Source organism: Sus scrofa, chromosome 11 (genome assembly GCF_000003025.6).
Source record: "Sus scrofa isolate TJ Tabasco breed Duroc chromosome 11, Sscrofa11.1, whole genome shotgun sequence".
Lineage (NCBI taxonomy): Eukaryota > Metazoa > Chordata > Mammalia > Artiodactyla > Suidae > Sus > Sus scrofa.
The window spans coordinates 38,700,356-38,721,144 of NC_010453.5; the positions used below are offsets into that span (position 1 = coordinate 38,700,356).

General features: G+C 34.4%; 1 protein-coding gene and 1 long non-coding RNA gene across 6 annotated transcripts in view; one reads left to right on the forward strand and one right to left on the reverse strand.

Annotated features, from left to right (window-relative positions):
• Window positions 1–20,789, reverse strand: part of PCDH9 (protocadherin 9) — a 932,946-nt gene that overhangs the window by 178,135 nt on the left and 734,022 nt on the right. The gene's annotated exons all lie outside the window — the stretch shown is intronic.
• On the forward strand, window positions 1,169–19,020 carry LOC102163487. The gene is made up of 3 exons (XR_002336556.1): window positions 1,169–1,581; window positions 3,620–3,708; window positions 18,934–19,020. It is a non-coding gene; the product is annotated as an uncharacterized LOC102163487 (long non-coding RNA).

Sequence of the window (20,789 nt, forward strand, 5' to 3'; positions counted from 1 at the left end):
TATACATACAAATTTTTCATAAAAATAGTGTATTTAACAATTTAATTTGTCTGTTACATATTTTTAAAAGGAACCTAAACATATGAACATATTTTAAACAGTAATGTGTCAATTTAACACATTTGCAAAAAAAGGTTGGACAATTTTTCTCCTGTCTTGCCGGGATGTGGTGCCAGAAATTTCCTTTGTGAATCAATTTGTCCTTTGAATGCTTAGAGAATAATTTTAGGCTCTAAATACATGAACTAAGTAAGTGATCACCATCACTTATAAACTAAAATATACAAAGATGCATTTGTGAAATACAAAAATTCCTCAAAACATTGTCTAATTCTGTCATACTTAGTTTTATATTTTCTAGAAAAGAACAGTTTCCATTTATACAGGAAAGCTTATTTTATACAGTTATTAAAAATACATGTGTTCTCACTAAATTTCCTCCTTATGGGTGTTTTCTTTTTTCTAGAGCTTGTGCCTATAAATTCAAAACAGGAGTTCCCATTGTGGCTCAGCAGTAATGAATCTGACTAGTATCCATGAGGATGTGGGTTTGAACCGTGGCCTCATTCAGTAGGTTAAGGATCTGGCATTGCCATGAGCTGTGGTACAGGTCATAGACATGGCTTGGATCCCATGTTGCTGTGGTGTGATGTAGGCTGGCAGCTGCAGCTCTGATTCAATCCCTGGCCTGGGAACCTCCATATGCCGAAGGTGCGGCCCTAAAAAGCAAAAAAGTAAAAAGAATAAAAAAAATAAAAATGGAAATCTTTAAATTCAATACAGCTGGCATATTTATGTGATCAATGCCATGCTTTTCCATCATTCACTAAACTTCCTCTGTCAGTATCCATACCATAAACTACTTAAGAATAGACAGATGGATGATGGATAGATAGATAGATAGATAGTTAAAAGGTTTGTTGTGTGAATAATCAAAAATATTCTATCTCTGAAAAATGAATTACCATTTCAAATCTATGTCAAGGAGGGTTTTACTGAATAAATTAAAGGAACATACCTGAAAAAGTCTCCCTTATTTTCTACTACCAGCTCCAATTTTTTTCCTCTCTTGAGTCAAACTGGCAGGCCAACTAGATGCAATGAGTACTAAAACTCTATGGGAGAACTTGACAGGCAACCCTTAGGATCAGGGGATTCCTTGGTGGGCACCAGAAAGCATCTCATCTTGGGAAAACCTGGCTAGCAGAAATCTGTGTGGCAGAAAGTTTGCCCTTAGAGCTGCATTCTCAAATGGCCAAGGCATGTGAAGTAGAACTACAGCATCCAACAGATTTCATGGCTGAGAACTCACATTTGTTACACAACCACCGAGAATGCTTTATACTCAACCAAACTGCTGACATAAAGGAACTCCAACAACAGCTTCTAAGCTAGAAGAAGCCAACAATGAGTAACAAAAATCAAGCTAATGTAAGATCTAGAGGGTGATCAGTCCAAAGAAACACAAACAGATCCAGGGAGCTAGAATTTCTCAGTGGGGGAGAGATCTGATGGAGATTCAAGTACAATACCAAGGAGAGCTCTGCCGTGAACAAACCTGATTTCCAAATTAACAACTGGGTAAGTTAACTGATAAAGGGATGGTCATTGGTGAGGACTAAATGAGTACCCTAGAAAATCAAAAGCAAGAAATTTAATAAATCATGGATAAAATTTATTTTATGAGGTGATAAATCATAAGGAAATGATAAGAGGCTTTAAAGAGTAATTGTATATACAAACATAAAAACCTAGAACTTTATATGGGAAAAATAAATGCCCAAGAATAGCCAAGAATGGAATTGCTTTAACAAGTATCATAAAATTCTATAGGCTAATTGTAATAAAATTCATATTGTATTGGCAGAAGAATAATTTACAGAAAGAAAATAGAGCATATAAACATACACATACATATATATGAGAATTTACATATTCGTGAGAATTTAATGCATGATATTGGTGATAGTTCAATTCTGTGTGAGAAGGATAAACTACTGAATAAAACTTGCTGTCATAAAAAGCACTGGTAATCCATTTTGAGGAAGATAAAATTGAATTCCTATATTACATTCCATAAAAATGTAATTCAGATAAACACTTAAATAAAGCAAAACACTTTAAAAACTATTTAATTGGTTATTTAATTAGTTTCTACAGGTGGCTGAGGCAGAATATATAAAATATATAATACTGGAGTTCCCATCGTGGCTCAGTGGAAATGAATCTAATATCCATGAGTTCGATCCCTGACCTTGCTCAGTAGGTTAAGGATCCAGGCGTTGCTATAGTTGTGGTGTAGGCCAGCAGCTACTGCTCCAATTAGACCCCTAGCCTGGGAATCTCCATATGCAGCGGGTGCAGCTCTAAAAAGACAGTTTATATATAAAACAAAACAGTTGCATTTTAGTCCCATTGTAAATTTTTTTGTGCTATTTTTTTAGTGGTTTTATAATTTTGGTAACATATAAAGTTTTTATTTTACAAAGTGATCATATAGGTAGACACTTTCCAGACTAAATTTAAATGGTCTTTGTTTTTTGCTCTTTTGAATTAGTTATGAGTCTTTCCTAATGGTGACATAATTACCATTATATACATTAATGTGTGAGTACACCGAAAAATATTTGAATATGTTTGATCCCAAATGAGTTCATCCCAGACTGGAAATTTTGCCCCTTGTTCTCACTCCAGGATTCCCTCTGAATAATTTTTCTGAATATATAATTAGATATGCACTGTCATATTTATCTACTCCACTGCAAATCCCTTGAGGAAAATTCCATCTTTGCATGCCCAGGGCGTAGTGTAATTTTGTTGATCTCACTGAAAACACAGGTAGAAATAAAATTAGGGAAGGATCCTCACCAAATACACAATAACATTCTTACTGGCTTAAAATATAACCAGTTTCTGTTATGATCAGAACTCAGAGAAAAAAAATTTCAGTCTTTATTATTCTCAAACAGGAAAACTATTTCAATTACAGAACTCTCACCAACTGAGTAAGCCAGTTATTTCCTGATTCCTGTCTGAACATAAAAACTCAAGCACTGGGTGGAAATATTTCTAAATCTTGTTTCCTTTTTCCTGGCTTCTTAAGGAGATTATGTGGAATATAATGGTTGACCCAAAATCATCATTAGGGATAGAAATGCATGTCTTGTTCAAGGACGCAATGCAACACAGCCACACCTGTGCCTTTATTTGGTGCTCCTCTCAGTGTATCTACCTTTAGCTAAGCATTTCTCCTCCTAATTTGCATCTTAATCATCTGTGGACTTTAAACTGGGTAAGTAAGCTGTCAAGAATATGAGAGGATCTTTTTTGGTTATACTATGACATTTAGCAGAGGTTTTTTGTTTGTTTAGTTTTTTTTTTTTTTTTTTTTTTTAAGTCTATTACATCTATGTCTGTGGTTTGTTTTTGTTTTAGGGGTTATTTTTTGGTCTGCTTGTTATGTTAAACTGGTTCTAATGCATGACATGATGGCCCAACAGTATTTCAAGTGAGAGAGTTTTAAACTGTGTAGATTTATAAGTGCAACAGAAAAGAACAAATTTAACTCTATATTGTATTCCTTTAGCTCTAATCTCTGTGTTCTGTTGTCTTTGCTTAGTCATGCTGGCTCTGCACCTTTGTAAGAGAATGCTGTCTATATCCTGCAGTATTAATGAAAATCCATTCCCAAGGATCTGATTTTTAAAGGTATAATACTTTTCCATTAGTATAAACACAAAAAGTCGAAGAACGGAAAATAGCAATTGTTTTGTTGGAGGTTTATAGGAACACTGCGACTATACCTACCTGGACAGCTGCAAGAACATAGGATTCCTGCCCCAAGGGTCTGCAACAACCAGCCACACCTCCTCACCTTTTAGCATAAAAGAAGCCCAAATTCTAACCCAGGTAAGATGGTTCTTAGGGACATGGCCCACCACCTTCTCCATCTGCTGACTTGCCAAATAAAGTCATTATTCCTTTCCCCAAAAACTCATCTCTCAAGTTATATGCCTGTTGTGTGGTAAGCAGTACAAGCTTGGCTTCAAAACATAACTTGCTTAACTATTTCTTAATAAATAAATAAAACTCAGAAAAAAAATGTCGTAACATGAAACACCCTGAGCAAACCTAGAGCATCTATTTTCCCAATATCTGATCCAAATAAGCTTTCCTTCCAATAGATAAAAGTTAAATATGTATATAATTTATTTCTTTGGTCAGAATGTTCTGCGGCTTTTCTCTGCCCAGCATGCCTGTCCCTGCTTCAGGCTACCATGAAAAAAATCGCAGCTTGTCTGAAAGTAATCCTCCCTTTTCTTTTAGCTAATTAAGCCCTCAGTTTATAGAAATGAGATATTCTCTCACTTTGAGGTATTAGTTTTACAGATGTCTCAGCTTCTACTTTACATCTATTTTAAACTGAAACTAAACCTCCCTAACATTTAGTCATCCCTGACAAAATAGACAATTCCTTTACCATTTTGTTTCTTTGTTTAATGAATGCAGACTTGGATAGGACCCAGCTATATGATTTGTGTGATTAGTTTGTATTTCTTCTTTTAACACAATGGTTTGGACATAACATAATAGGGAAATTTAATGAGACACAGGGCTGTTATTGAAATTCTCAGGTAAATTTTCTTCCTCAACTAAACAGTTTCTGACTAAAGAAATGTGTGTGTGTGTGTGTGTGTGTGTGTGTGTGTGTGTGTGTGTGTATCTACTATGATCCAATAGAGAATACATTTCTTTTTTTTTGATCTAGTATCAAATAAGTTCGCCCAAATGTGCCATATTAGTATATAGTGACCTGTTGGTTTCCAAGTCTGTACCTGAAATTCTCATTAATTATTTCTTCTTTAGATGATACCCTTTCAAAATAATAAGATACCAAAAGGAATCTGATTTCTTCTTGAGGAATTACTGTTTAGAATTATTTATTCTAATGCATAGATATTTGACTACTTAACCCATATACTAGATCATATAAAAAATCCTTTTGTCACAATATGATTTTCTCAATTATTTTTAACATAATAGGTCTGTTGGCTTTATAATGGTATTCTTTTTCATAAGAAAATATAAAGTTTTACTACAGTAACTTTTTAGACAGCAGTTAGTTACTTACCAGCATCCCCCCACACTTTTCTATGCACAGATGTTCTAGTATCTATGCCTTCCCTTCAGAGCTCATGTGCTTTTTGTTGAGCTGATTTCACATCATTGGAGTGTACCCTGAAAGGTCCCTTCCTCTTTTCAACATACTTTGTATCAAAGTGATCGATACAGGTAACCCAGACCAAACACACACACTGTACTCTCTTAGCCACAAGCTGATTTCTCACATGGGTAAATATGACCCAAATTGGGCCTTGAAATGAGAGAAGATGCCCCTCAGAGCTTCTGAGAAAGAAGCTCCCACTCTTAAAAGAAACATCCATGAGAGAAACATAGTAGGAGAGATACTCTCTGTTCTCTATTGTGGTATCACTTTTTCATGGTATATATTATTAGCTTCCTTGATTTATAGTTATTTACTTTCATAGTTATTATAGTTATATACTTCCTTACAAGGCAGTAAGGTGCTTGAGTCTAGGGGCTCATCTTAATTATCCCCATATCTCTATATCATCAAATTTTCTCCAATCGATAAAGTGAATATATTAAAGCTTCCTGAAGGTAGGGAGGTATCTTGTAGACCATTCTATCTTTGGCATTAAATAAGTTTACAATATATATTTGATTAAAACTAGGTTGAATAAATGAATGAGGAAAAGATGGGTAGATGTTTTGCAAATAGCATTAGAGGAAAACATGATGCCAGGTTAGGAACATTGCAAGCTGTCAGAAAAGATAGATGGCTTTGCTGGCCATGTTATAAATAACCACAAGGTGCCACTCAGAGCTTTAGAAGCCTCATCCTGCATGACAGTCATTGATCTGCTGCACAGCAAAGAAGCAACCTTTCATGACACCCCTTGAGAAGAAAAGGTTACATTTCACATTTAAGATTTCAGTAGTAAGGTCTTGATCAAATTAAATAAATTTCCCTGGCCAATACACAAAATACATACAAATGAATACAACAACTTAGAGACATTACTACAAAAAAAAAAAAAGGGTTAGCAGGCAGGAGCTAAGTGTGATCCTGGAACTCAGTCCTGCTGAATATTTTATTAATGAAGTGACAATCCTGCCTCATTAAACATCCTGTAAGAGTGAATTCTCACTACCCATGGGATAACCCTAAACTGCAGTCTAGACTAGAATAGTACAGAAGAAATACATAAAGTAATAAATATGTCTCCTAAGTGATTATAAACTTATTAGAGCATATTCTAGAGATAAGCAAAATATTCAGAAGAAAATCACATGGAGGAATTCCTACATTTACATCTATTTTGGAGACGTGTAGTAAATCTCATATTTAGTATTGGGGGTTGAAGTTTGATTGCATTTTATATTACTCTGGTTAATTTACTCCTGTGGAGTTTAAGTACTGGCTATAAAGTCTTCATTTATGAAAAAAGTAACAAATATACCCCTAGCATCAAAGCTACTGTAGATTTTTCTCTTTGTTCACCTCCTAATGGCCCAATCATCTATTATGACAATGGTTGTATTAATAAGTTTAGTACCTATCTATAAATTATTTGACATACTTGTCCCAATAATAATAATCCAAATGACTTTATTTTTAAACAAGAAAAATTATCCACTTAGGTTTCATACTACCTTGGTAATTTAATTGATTCACATCAAAGGCATTTTAAAACCTTCAGTGTGAATGACTTAAAAAATGTAGCTTAATTCCAGATTTCTCAAAAGCAGATAACCTGACGCATAAGTATGTACAGTTACCAAGGAATTTCCATAAACAAGGAAAATGACATAACGTATATTTAATACACTGTTGTGTCATTAAAGCTGTGCACTCACTCATTAAATAGATTTTTATTAATTTCCTACTTTGGACTAGACACTCATGAAGGCAGTTTGAGAAACTGGCTGATTTATAAAAACAGCTCATTTTGTCATTACGTTGTCTTTTCATACATATTCGCATTATAGACCACATGATCAGTCTTAAAATTATTAATGATGATCTCAATGCTTAAAAGTTTTAATACTATTTTTCAATATGACAGGAAAATATTTGTGATTATATGTTGTGTTGCTAAGGAGTAATCATGACGATGATGACTGTGATCGCTCTGAATGTCATTTGTTAGGACCTAAGAGTTAAAAGTAATTGAATGCTAAGGAAAGACATGAGAGCAAATGAAAGGATATGGAATATAAACATTCTGTCCATAAGAATGCAGACATGAGGAATATTACTAGAAAATGAGTCTGGACAGCTAAAGAAAAAGGTCAACAAAGCACTTATCCAGTGAATTTTCTATTCAGAGACTTGCTTTTAGAATGGCAGACCTTCAGAAAACAGTAAGCTCAGCTTTCAGGGTATGAAATTGTACTGATAATAATTGTCAAGATACTGAGACATTCCATCGCAGCATGAAATTTTAGGAAAAGATGATGCTGACTTGAACAACAATCAACCAAGCCTGACAAACAATGAAATGCAAATCTAGTGGAGGTTGTAAATAAACCATTAAATGATCAAAATAGCTGTCTCGAATTTGCCATGAATTTGAGGAGATAAATATATCCTGACTGTATTTAACATTTACCTAAGTAGATTAAACATGTGTGTGTCCTATCCTCCATCTATCTACCTGTCTCTCCTCTATTTATAGGTCTCTATATCACACCATCTTTCACTGACAACAACTGGACCAGAAAAAAAAACTCTGGGGTGAGCAGGCTTTAAGGTGTAAGCATTACACAATAATATTTAAAATTTTTTATAAAATAAAAAAATAAAAGCATAGAACCATATCCAGATTGTGGGAGGTTTCATAGAAAAACTGATTTGGTTTCTTCAACAAATTGCTTAATGGAAAAACAAATTAAAAATGGCTTGGGGTAATTGCTTTAGATTTAAGTAAGCTTATTATGCATAACAACCAAAGACAATGTATGAGTTTTTCTTAGTCTCTCATTAGAAAAAACCATTCTATAAATACTTTTCTTCAGACAATTGCGGACATTTCAATATGAAAGACAGTAAATAATTATTATTAATTTTATTAGGTGTGATAATGTCTCTGGGTTACATAAGCACATATTAACATTTGTAACTATGCACCTTGAAGTGTGTAAGATGAATTGACATGCTGTCTAGGATTTGCTTTCAAGTTCTTCAACAAAACAAAACAAGAAGGAAGGAAGGAAGGGAAGAAGGGTGGAAAAATATGGTAAGATTTCAATATTTTGTAATGATTAAACTTCATAGATAAGTAGATGGAGGTTCATTTTACAATTCTCTCTAGGCTTGCTGCTGACAATTTTCATAGTTAAAAAGGCAAAAAAAATATATTTTTTTTTTTGGTAAACTGTAGGAGATTCTTGCATCTTCCCTGTCAGGATCAGATTTCTAATTCTTGTTTGGGCCCAGAAACCAGTATTTTAAAAACACTTAGGTATTTTAATGCAGATGGACAGCAGGTGACACTTTGAGAAACAGTAAAGAGAATTAGATTTGCTCTCTGGAATAAGTTATGTGAGATAAAGTGTTAAAAGCTGCTAAGTACTTCCAGTGATTCTTCTATTCAAAGGTGCCCCCTCTTGGCCAGGTGGGGATTGGGAAGAAGCCTTGCCTGGTCAATCAGGATGCAGGCCTTCCTTTTCAAGCATTAAGGTGATGCTTCTGATTTAACATAGCTCTGTGTAAAACAGTGGACATTCAATTAAGGCTTACTTGTTGAGCAAAATTCTGTGTTCTAGGTAATCAGTCTCAAACCTTCCTTCTTGGGCGTTCCTGTCGTGGTGCGGTGGTTAACGAATCCGACTAGGAACCATGAGGTTGCGGGTTCTATCCCTGGCCTTGCTCAGTGGGTAAAGGATCTGGCATTGCCATGAGCTGTGGTGTGGGTGCAGATGCGGCTCAAATCCCAAGTTGCTGTGGCTCTGGCATAGGCCAGTCCTACAGCTCCAATTAGACCCCTAGCCTGGGAACCTCCATATGCCACGTGAGTGGCCCTAGAAAAGGCAAGAAGACAAAAAAAAAAAAAAAAAAGAAGAATAAAACCTTCCTTCTTAAAATCAAATATTGTGAAAAAAATAGAGAAGTTTAATTTAGCACTAGCTAGAGATCACAATGCTGCCCATTTGTCCTCCTCTATTGACTGCATTTCTACCTCTCAACCTCAAACTGCGTATGCCACTCAAAGTTCTGCCCTTCAGCAGTGGATCTCTGCAGGATCCACTAGACACTTATCTTTGCTAATAATTACAAGAACTGATCTGCAATCAGTCTGCAGGATTCAAATCCTGATCCTGCCAGTTATTTAGTGTTCTTGGCAAATCACTTTATGCATCCTCTCTGTGATTCAGTCTCCTCTTTTGTAAAATAAACAGAAGTAGTAATAATACTCACCTACACTGCTATGCTGAGCAGTTTGTATGCTTAAAGTGTTTAAGATTGTTCCTGACTCATAATAATACAAGTTTGCTATTTTATTATTATTCTACATGGTGTTAACACTCAACTACATCTCTCCAATACTGTCTTCTTTCATTCCTCTTGCCTTGGAGAAATGTTACTTGGTTCACCCATGTTGATAAATCCATATTCAAAATAGCACTTTTCTTCTGCTACTCAAACTAGATCACATTTTTGAAAAATTAACATCTCCCCAGTAAACCCAATGAAGCCATTAACTCTTTGAACCCATTCTTAATCCTTGTCGATTATATGCAAACTATCTGTATGTCTTCTATATTGTTCATCATAGGTCATTTTAAATTTTCTATTCCCTAAATCCCCAAGAACATTTTCAACTAGATAGTAATTGTTCTAACATTTTATTCTTCCATTCTTTAATTTTTTCTTTACACCAGTACCTTCATTTCTCCCTCTCATTGCTGCTGCTAAGCCCCCAGCACAAACTATTACTTCAAATGTGGCATGCATTATAACTCTCTCTGTGCTATGAATTTGCATATTCATACAACCAATGTTCATTTAACCAATTTGTATGAGCATAGAATGAGTAAACATTCTCTATGTCAATTGTCCATTGTAAACATTTGTCCTGAGATGGCCTACACAGTTTTACACAAGTTGGTAATTTGGAACCAACATGTAACATAATGTTAATAATTTCTCAGTAAGGTACAATCACATATTGTACCAACAGTGAGCTACTTGTCCCTTATTTAACAGGGAACCTGGCCTCATATCACTATCAATCATGTTCTTAATAGTAAAATCAGTGGTAAGACCAAACATAAGACAAAAACTTTTCCTTTAAAAAAAAAAAAATCTCAAAGCAGTGTGAGGTTATTTATCTATGATGCTCTTGTAATGCTCTTACATCCATTGCATTACTGGCTATGAGTAGTTGTCTGCTTTTACAAGGCTACATAATTCATATATTATCTTTGATTTTCCCCTTCCCGAAACCTGAAAACCACAAATCAGTCTTTCGTCCAACACGTTTATGTTGGCAAAGGATTTTTTAGTTTCTGCTTATTTTCCACAAATGTACTAGAAGCCTATCAAGAAATAAGTGATACTCATAAACTATCTCCATGGAATAAGTTATGCTTTGTTTTTCACTGTGTGTAATCTTACTGTACTTGATTTGATATATTTCACTTGAATTCATTTACCCCAAAATTCAATAGTCATATAAACCTGAATTTATATTCAAAAGTCAGCCATCTCTCCTTTTTCTTTTTTTCTTAAGCTGTCATGTTTTTTGCTGGGAAAGATTCTGGAGATCATGTTTCCAATGGCACCTATTTAGAGCTAGACATTTGAGACCAAAAGGAGTTGAATTTTTCACATTACTAGGTAGTGGTAAGAGGAGTTGGTAATCCAGGTTTTGAAAGCAGGTGTTCCTTATATGGTACTAATTTGCTCCCCGTGAGAGACCAATTGTTAAGAAAGTATGCAGAGTGAAGAAAAACTGCTTTCGGCATTCTTACTATTTTTGACACTCTGCTTTCCCTAAGTAGCAACCTATTAACCTATTACTCCCAGGCTACCGTTATCTTTTTCAAGTTGTAAGAAGTCAGGCAAGACGGATTGGTTGGGAGAACTCTTCGCATTGGCCATGAACCTACTCACTTCCACAACATCCCTGTGGTCTGAAAAGGAACTGACAACTTCATGGAACATATCCCCTCTATATAACATGACAACATCATATCTCATTTCAAACTTTCAAGTAGAACACATCGAATTTAATCAAAGAAATAACTCCACAATATTAAATAGATGTTCTAAAAATAAGGCCCTGGAACATAAAAAGAATGAATAAAATGAAATGCTATCTTAAGAGCTAAAAAGAAAAAAAAAATAGAGAAGTGGTTGTCATCTTGCCTTTGGATAAATTAGTTCTTATAATTGAGCTTTTAGTTTGGCTCTTAAGTTGGTTGGCAGCTACACTAAAAACTGCTTTCCTTCAATAGAATCAAAATGTAACTGGAACAATTTTTAGTTTTAAACATCAAAGATGTCATTCTCAAATGTCACATGGCAAGAGTTCACTTAAAGAACAACAAACAGAAGGAAGTGCGAAAGGAACATTTTACTTTTCATTGTTGTTTACTTATATTCTGATTGATATGTCAGACTGGAATGCCTGAAAGCAAATGTGCATGAGAAAGCCAAAACAAAAACTTATAGATTTGGGAACTAGAAAAAATCTTTATACTGTATGTGTTTTATCCTATATTGTATTATATGTTAACATAATACTACTATAACTTGAAAGGAAAATAAAGGCAATATTTGAGTGGGAAAAAAATAATGTTTAAATGATTTATTTCATTTATTCTTTCCTTCATAAGTTTCTGAAATTAATTTTTTTTTATTTCAAAAACGCCCATACAAGAGAAAATCATTTTCTATGTTGGCTATATTTGAATAATGATGAAATAACATAATATACATTAATTCATTTTTCAAAAAATGTATTCAAAATAGTATGTCAGGGTGTAAAGAAATGGTTGTTCCAATTAACTACCTGTGAAATCTGAACATACCTGTGACTCAGTGGATGGTGATGGAGGTGGTGGTGTTGGTGTGTATCAAATCTCAAAGGGTCCAGTACAAACTCAGAACCCTGTGAGGGTGAAGAGTGAGTCAAAACAGCTATCAGTCATTTCCTTTGAAACATATTGAGGGCAACAGCACAGACAGAAATATGCTAGCTATGTGGATACCATTGTGACACATAAAAGGTATGCAACCCTCTAAAATAATCTCCTCTTTTAATTTTATTGTGTGGGATTAACAAATTATTAAATAATGACATAAAAGAGTAACAATAATTATTATTCTGGTTTGAAATTCCTGTGTATAACTCAGAAGTTTCTTTTCTTTTTTTAAATATTTAAGACAGGAAAATTAAAATTTCCTAACAAGGTAACTTTTTAATGAAATAGTGGACATAAAACATTTAGGAGTAACTGATTGTTTGGAAGAGTTTAACAAATGCTGATTTTTATTTTTATGGGCACTTTCCATAACCTTAGATATCAAGATTTTTACATTATGAAAATTACAACTTTAACATATTTTGTTATTTACCAGTCCCCCCCAAAGGGTTAATTCACTTAAAAGAAAGACTATATTATACTCTTGGTATCTGAGTTTCCTATTTGTTTCCTACTTTTATTTCATATTTTACATCTATAGTCTATGTTTTATTAATGCCTAAATTAATATTCTAATATCACTATTTTCATTATGAATGAGATACACTCCTTGTATGACAGGGCAATTATTTGCTTTTTTTCCCATCTTCCACACAGCATTTTTTATTTGGTTGAGGATAGCAAAAAAAAAAAAAAAAAAGAAATACTTGACAAAGCTAATACCTGAAATATAATAATTTATATTTCCAAGTTCTTTCTTAGGCTTAATTATACTTCTAACAGCTGAGTTAACTGATTAGTTATAATATCTCCATAGAAAATACTCATTTGAATTTAATGCAAAACATAAAAAAATCTCTTGTATACTGTTGGTGAAAATGTAAATTGGTGCAGGTACTATGAAAAACAGTATTAAGATTCCCCCAAAATTAAAAATAGAACTACTTCCAGGTATATAGCTGAAGGAAATGAAATCACTTTCCCAAAGAGATAGCTACACCTTTGTGTTCATTTCATCACTGCAGCATTATTTACCACAGCAAAGACATGGAAACAACCTAAGTATCTCCTGATGGATGAATGATACAGATAACATGGTATACATTATGTGTAATTAATGTCCATATGATGTGTAATGAATATCACTTAATGATAAAAAAGAAGGAAATCTTGTCAGTTGCATTAACATGGATGGACTTGGAGGGCATTATCATAAGTGAAATAAGTCACAGAAAGACAAATACTGTGTGATCTCACTTATATGTGGAATCTGAAAAAAACAGTCACAGAAACAGGGGACAGATTAGTGGCTTTCAAGGTGGGAGCTGGGGTGGGGGAAATGGGTGGAGGTAGTCAAAGGGTAAAAACTTCCACCTATAAGATGAATAAATTCTGGGGATGTGATATATAGTATGGTGACTGTAGGTAATAATACTGTATTGTACATTTGAAAGATGATTAGAGAGTAGATTTTTAGTGTTCTCACTGAAAAGAAAGTGTAACTATGAGGTGATAATATGTTAACTTATTGTAATCATTATGATTGAGATATATACACACACACACAAAAATAAAATCACCACACTGCACACCTTAAACCTAGTGTTATATATCAATTATATCTCAATAAATCTGGGGAGAAAAAAGAAATCTCCAGGCAAGGGCCAAACTTGAGAACTGCTAAAAATAAATATTTTTAAATTTAAAATTAAAAATGCACATGCACATTCTTAAGAGTATTCTATGCTAAGACTTTTGAAATTAATACTTATGTTACTTGTCAAGTTGTGCTCAGCTTTCCTATGAAAGCAACATCTCCTTGACTGAGGGATTCAAGAATTTCAGTTTTTTGCATACCATTTTTCTGTCAAAGATAAAATAGTCTTAGAATAAAGTATTCCATTATATGGTGAATCATCGTTAAATAGTTTGCTGACTCTAAAATGTCATCTACATTCTCTTGTGTCATAAAGAATTTCAATAACCAGCACAGGACTAAATAACAGAGTGATTTTAGGAAATTTTCCTCTCCATTCATTATGAGCTTTACTATTTCTCTCCCATCCCATTTTCTCCCAGCAACTATGAATGAATTCTTACTTATCCAAATGCTTCTATCTCAATTGAAGGCTTACATATATTTATGGTAAATTTACCTAAAATGAAAAATTTACTTTTTCAATAGTCAGCAGTAATAATTGATTATCCCAGTGAATTCTAAAGTTTCAAATATGCAGGCATATTAAACAATTAAGATAAATGAGGATCCTAAGAAATATTCATCACTATGGTAATACATATCCAAAGAACTAAAAAACCCCAACACCCCAAAACTCTTTCCCCCATAAATTAAGAGCACACTCACTTTTGAGGACCTTTCATTGAGGTCTGTGCATTAAGCTCTTCATAAAGTATAAAGTAGAGTATACATGGACTTCTGACAAAGCACTGTGTTATCTCACAGAAAAGAAGCCAGAGGAACAAAAGCATTCATAGTCTGATAACCTCACAGTGATTTCTGATCTGGAGTTGTGTTAGGCATCCAGAAGGTGATGCAAAGGCTTAATTAATATATAGGTGAGAAACAGCAGCTATTTTGCAAATTTGCCTATGGCCAGCTTTGATATTCTCTGTTCTATGCTTTCAATACGCCAGCTACTGCTCACATGTAGCTACTGAACATTGGAAATATGCCTAGGGGCTAAACTTAACTAATTAAAATTAAAATTTAAAAACTGAAGCAGAGTAAACTATTTTTCTGTTAAACAGACTATTGTTTCAGTAAAACTTCATTTCATGTTAATCTTCACATTGCATAAAGTACCATTGGTATGTATGTCCTTTTGACCTTTTTATAAAAACCTAACTATTAGAAAATTTAGAATTTTATATTGGGCTTGCATACCTCTATTAGACAGGAATGCTTTATTAGCAGGCCACTTATAAAAAGTATGATCTACTTTTTATGGTCAAAATATTTTTTGTTAAAGTTTATTTTATAGGATTTTTAAAAACACAAGTGATTTATTGCTTGTAAAAAGTGAAACTATATAAAAACACACTAAGAAAAAAATGATGATCTCCTGAAGTTAGCTATCAATTTTATCTGTCAAACCTTTTAAACAATTTTCCCCCTATATTGTAAAAGGATTTGAAGGATATGGAAGTACATGCTTATGAGGAATGTTTAGTTATCTAAATTGGAGTTAAATTAATGAAGAATAAAACTTGTAGTAAAATAGATGTAAACCCTTAAGACAATTTGTTGAAATACTGGTAAGGTAAAAATCCCATTGTAAAATGTTCCCTTAAAAGTCAGTCAGTATCTTCTACAAAAATGCTTATTATCAGTTGCGTCATTTAAAACTATTTTCTACCATTCTCTAAGTTGTCTTTTTGTTTTCTTTTTGGTTTCCTTTGCTGTGCAAAAGCTTGTCTGTTTGATTAGGTCCCATTGGTTTGTATTTGCTTTTATTTCTGTTGCTTTGGGAGACTACCTGAGAAAATAGTCGCAAGGTTGATGTCAGAGAATGTTTTGCCTATGTTCTCTTCCAGGAGTTTGATGGTGGTGTCTTATCTTATATTTAAGTCTTTAAGGCACTTTGAGTTTATTTTCATGCATGGTGTGAGGGTGTGTTCTAGTTTCATTGATTTGCAAGTAGCTGTCAAGGTTTCCCAGCAATTCTTGCTGAAAAGACTGTCTTTTTCCCATTTTATATTCTTGCCAACTTTGTCAAAGATTATTTGACCGTGGGTGTCTGGGTTTATTTCTGGGTTCTGTCTTCTGTTCCATTGGACTGTATGTCTGTTTTGGTACCAGTACCACACTGTCTTAATGACTGTGGCTTTGTAATAGTGCCTGAAGTCTGGGAGAGTGATGCCTCCTGATTGGTTTTTGTACCTCTGGGTCTTTTGTGGTTCCATATAAATTTTTGGATTGTTTGTTCTAATTCTGTGAAAAATGTCATTTGATAGGGATTGCATTGAATCTGCAGATTGTTTTGGGTGATATGACCATTTTTATATTAATTTTTCCAATCCAGGAGTATGGAATATCTTTCCATTTCTTTGCATCTTATTTAATTTCCTTGATTAATGTTTTGTACTTCTCGGCATATAAGTCCTTTACGTCCTTGGTCAGGTGTATTCCCAGGTATTTCATTTTTTGGAGTGCAACTTTAAAAGGTATTGTATTTTTTGTATTCCTTTTCTGCATACAGTTGACAGTTTTACCTCTTCTCTTCCTATTTGGATGCCTTTATTTCTTTTGTTTGTCTGATTGCTGTGGCTAGGATTTCCAGTACTATGTTGAATAACAGTGGTGAGAGTGGGCACCCTTGTCTTGTTCCAGATTTTAGTGGGAAGGCTTTAGCTTTTCCCCATTGAGTATTATATTTGCTGTGGGTTTGTCATAAATGGCTTTTCTTATGTTAAGGTACGTTCCCTCTCTACCCACTTTGGTAAGAGTTTTGATCATGAATGGATGTTGGCTTAATCGCTAGAATGTGTAAACAACTTATACAACTCAACAGTAAAAAAAGCCAACAACCCAATTGAAAAATGGGCAAATGACCTGAATAGACATTTTCCTAAGGAAGATGTACAGATGGCCAACAGGCACATGAAAAATGCTCAACATCACTGATTATTAGAGAAATGCAAATCAAAACTACCATGAGATACCACCTCACAGCAGTTAGAATAGCCATTATTAATAAGTCCACAAATAACAAATGTAGGAAGGGGCATGGAGAAAGGGAAACCCTCCTGCACTGTTGGTGGGAATGTAAGCTGGTACAACCACTATGGAGAATAATATGGAGCTACCTTAGAAATCTATACATGGAACTACCATACGACCCAGAAATCCCACTCTTGGGCATATATCTGGACAAAACTTTCCTTAAAAAAGACACATGCATCCTCATGTTCATTGAGGTGCTATTCACAATAGCCAAGACATCGAAACAAATGTTTCCCTCTTTGGGAAACAAACCCAAATGTCCATTGACAGATGATTGGATTAGGCAGAAGTGGTATATATACACAATGGAATACTACTCAGCTGTAAAAAAAGAACAAAATAATGCCATTTGCAGCAACATAGATGGAACTAGAGACTCATAATGAGTGAAGTAAGTCAGAAAGAGAAAGACAAATATCATTTGATATCACTTATATATGGAGTCTAATATAAGTCACAAATGAATGTTTCCACAGAAAAGAAAATCATGGACTTGGAGAATAGATTTGTGGTTGCATGGCAGGGGGAAGGGAGTGGGGTGGATTGGGAGCTTGGGGTTAATAGATACAAACTACTGCCTTTGGAATGGATTAGCAATGAGATCCTGCTCTATAGCACTGGGAACTCTGTCTAGTCATTTATGATGGAGCATGATAATGTGTGAAAATAGAATGTGTACATGTATGTGTAACTGGGTTACCACACTGTACAGTAGAAAAAAAATGTATTGGGGAATAACAATTAAAAAAAGAAAGAAAAAAATGCTTATTATCGACAATTTGGAATTGCATTGAACCTTATTGTTAACTTATTTTCATAAATACATGCTTATTCTCCAATATTACATAGTTCTTAAACAATAGAATAACTCATTCGCCAGAAGTTCCAAGCATAAATGTTTTAACCCTGTGAATAAGCATTGAGACATTGTTTGTTTCAAAATATAATGTGTATGTATTAGTGTTTTGAGGTAGGAGGTTAAAAATACATATTTCCTGAGTCCCCATGGGAACTGTTTGATTTAGTAAGAATCACACTTTACCAAAACACACAAGAAGATTCTCTTCCACAGTAAATCTAATTGATGCTTTAGAAATATTATTTTAAGGAAACACTAGTGTGTAATTTTCTCTCTTCTACTGATATAGTCTCTCTTTTTTTATGAAAAAGAAAGCCAGAAAGGAGATATAGTGTGTTAGATAAGGATAATTAGATTCACTAATACTTTCTGGCTGAATTTGAGCAAGAAACTTGGTTCATTTGCACTTAATTTTCTTCATTTTTACAAAAATATAATCTTATCAATTTCATTTGAAAAGACCAAACAGCATAAAATGAAAGCCCTCTGTAAAGTGTTTACATCTTTCAGGGGTTGATTTAAATCTTAATATTTCCAATGTTTGTTATTATGTTTTCCTCTACCTCCTTCACTCAGATCACATTTACTGACCACCCTCTGTGCAAAAATTAGGTAGGACCTTGTAGTATGAAGGGATGAAAACCTGCAAATTCAACAGATGAGACAGATAATGGGGGAGAAGTGCAAGATTAGGAGATTAAAGCTTTTTACAATTATCCACAAAAACCTATAGTCAGAATGATTCCTAACTTCATATCCAACTTCATTTCAAGCCACTTTTTCCCTAACTCATTATTCCTCAAAGTAACCCTATCTTAGCTCCTCAAAAACTCTTTCCTGCCTCTCCAGGATGATCCATTATACTTACTGACTAATTTCGTCCTTCAGGTTGCAGGTAAATATGACCTACTTAGAAAAGACTTGGCTGATCCTGCTTTCTGAAAGGCCCTTTCTACTTGGCCTTCTTCTATCACATGACTAGGGCTATTTCCTTCAAAGCAAGTATCCATTATTAGATGCTCATAATTATCTTGTTTATTTGTTTGTTTAAACTTAACTCCACCTATGGTCAGATATCCATAATTCTTTTCAGCTTCTCCCTGTAAAGGATGGAATCTATTCTGTCTCTGGAATCTGGGCTGCCCCTGTGAGTGAGACCATCATAGACCACAGAGTCCAGCTGGCTTCCAATGAATGAAGCCCCAGGAGGAGCCCAGAGGAGACTAAAAGAATATTGCCCAGACAATGCGCAGAGTTGTGAAAAAGAAAATGATTATTGTCTTAAACATCTAAAGTCTGAGTAATGTGTAGGTAATTATCTCAAATAAATTAAATTTCTATGAGCAAAGAGACTGTCAATAGTGGTCATTCCTGTGTTGCCAGAGCCAAGAACTATACTGACATAATGGGTGCTCAGTGAGAACAGGTGAACAGAAGTGACTGGAAGAGAGTGATGGACAAACCTGGCCTGCTAGGAAAGGCATCAGGGACAATTCACATAGGACCTGAGACTGGGTAACTCATGTTTACAATGTGAAACACTCTCTGAGAAAACATCTGTTCCCATGCTATCTTCCCCTAAAGAGACTAAACAAATCGCCCTCCTCAATGACTGCTAATTACATCAAGAGAAATGCAAACTCCTTAGCAGAGCAAATAAGATCCTCTATACACTGGCACCTGTATTCTGTTCCAGGGTTCTCTTCAGAAATTCTACCACTACATTCTTTCTGTACCAGATTACACATCATTTCCAGACACACTGTGAGCTCTGAGGTTGATCCACCTTCCTCAACAATTTCATTTCTAGGATGTCCTTCCTACCTTTCTCAGCCTATGGTAACCCTACTCAGTATTCAGCTCCTACTTCTCATTTCATCTCTCATGAGATGCATTTTCTAAAGCAGGAGAGTAATCTGTACCCTCATATAGCTCTTGCACAGATGTGCTCTACTAACCATCTCTACTAACCATGGTCTTATTGTAAGATTTTAACACTTATTTTTCTATCTTTTGAGATTATGTGTTCCTTGAGGGTAGATTTCATGCCTCATTGGCTTCCCTATTTTTGGCAGATAGACATTCACTATAAACAGTTGTGAAGAAAGCAAGTAATGCCTAGTATTTGGCGGGAGAGACAGATCCAATAGTCACAGTGCCTTTGTGAACCTATAACTTTACACATGTTTTGTTTACAGACAGAGTATAATTACCTCTCCCCCAAAAGAACAAGCTTGGAAAATTTCTATGATCATATTTCCCTACCTCAAAATTTAAAAAGCTGTAAACTCCTGCTATTTCTCATTCTTTCCTCCCACCATGGAAGATGGGAAAAATTACAGTCTATTTTAAGGTTCCCTGCAAACAGAAAAAAACATGTCAGAAAAGAGGAAATGCTCATGGATCATAATAAGAAAGAAGATCAATTTATAAACATCATTCCTAGGAAAGATCAGACCATTATAACCGTATTCTTTAACTCAGTAAGTAAAGACATTGAGTGGGCTGCAGTCCATTCAGGGGTTACTGTACAGGTTATAGGCTTCTCAGTTGTAATGGCCAGAGACCATGTCTGTTTTAAATCCTGATTATGGCGCCACACAATGAGAAAGCTTAATAAATGCTTAATGATGATAAGATACTGTCTATTGCATCTGAAGCTATTTGAATTTAAAATAAAACTGCAAATTAGTTTCAGAAGCTAACTTTTAAAAGTGTTCCATAAAACCACCTTTGCTTTTGTAAATAATAGCCAAAAGGAAGAAATACATTTTCAATATCTTTAAATGTCTATGCCTGACTTTATAACACCAGATTAAATGCACAGAAAATTCTTTGTTGTGTAGGAAAACCTGGAAGGTTGTAACAAATGATGGACAAGTTCTCATTCTTAGGCATTGCCTATAGCTAGAGACTTGCATATTTTTATTGTTATGATGGTATTGATTG